This window comes from Pteropus vampyrus, unplaced genomic scaffold (genome assembly GCF_000151845.1).
Source record: "Pteropus vampyrus isolate Shadow unplaced genomic scaffold, Pvam_2.0 Scaffold69, whole genome shotgun sequence".
NCBI lineage: Eukaryota > Metazoa > Chordata > Mammalia > Chiroptera > Pteropodidae > Pteropus > Pteropus vampyrus.
In genome coordinates this window covers 5,697,204-5,698,197 of record NW_011888850.1, presented here as the reverse complement: position 1 = coordinate 5,698,197, position 994 = coordinate 5,697,204, and positions in this window count along the sequence as shown.

Genomic DNA, 994 nt, shown 5'->3' with positions numbered 1-994 from the left:
TGCATTCCCCCGAGCTCTGTACACTGGAGAAGAGACCAGGCTTGTGGTTGCTGTTCAAATGGATTTAACAGGAAAATTCATTGCATCTAGCCAGGTCTTTTGGGTAAATATTAATCTTTTTCTTAAATCTTTAATTTGCAAATTGTTAATTGCAGATATTAAGTGAAAATATCCCCATGACCCAATCCCATTTCATACCTGGTGGTGACCACTGATAATTCATCTCAGGCTAAGGGAGGATGGGTTACTTTGAACTCAGTACTAACAAGACTGCATCCAATAGGGTGGGTGGGGGGGAATAATTATCCCCCTCCCCTGCAAAAAAGCCCGGGTGTTGTTACTAGAAGAAAGGGGACCTAGATGCCAGGCAGTTAAGAGCCAATAAACATCCACCATATGCAGACGCGAAAGCTCAGTAGACAGATTAAAGCCAGTCTCTACATTTGGACATGCAGTGGGAATACACGTTGGTAATTTTCCTAATTTCCCAATGAATATTTATCACATGACTCACGGGTATATCTAGTCATTTTTGCTGATACTTACTTAAGTTTTCTTACATGAATCGAAGAGGAAAAAGGAAGTAAGTGCCTGAGAGAATTGTCAAGGGGAGGGCGGGGCGGGGGGCATCGTCTGTGTAACCGGAATAGGAAACGCAGAGTCCTCTAAGGGCATCATAAACAGAAGGTCCCCTGGAACCGGGCCGAACATGGTTACCATCTTACACTAGGATGTGCCAATAGGGGGTGGGAGTATATGTCAAGGGCAGGTAGGTGACCACTGCATAAATAACTGTAACCTCAGAGTGCTATCTGCTTTCCTAGAGGAATAGGAAAGCACTTTGAGAGCAGAGAACAAGGAATTGACTTGTCATTCCCAGGCAGAAGTTTTCCAAATTGAAGAAAGAGGGAAGAAGGTCAGAGACTTTCCAGAGGCAAAAACTAGTGCTGACGAAGGCCTGAGGCATAAGCGGAAGTGTGGAGGAGGAGGAGGA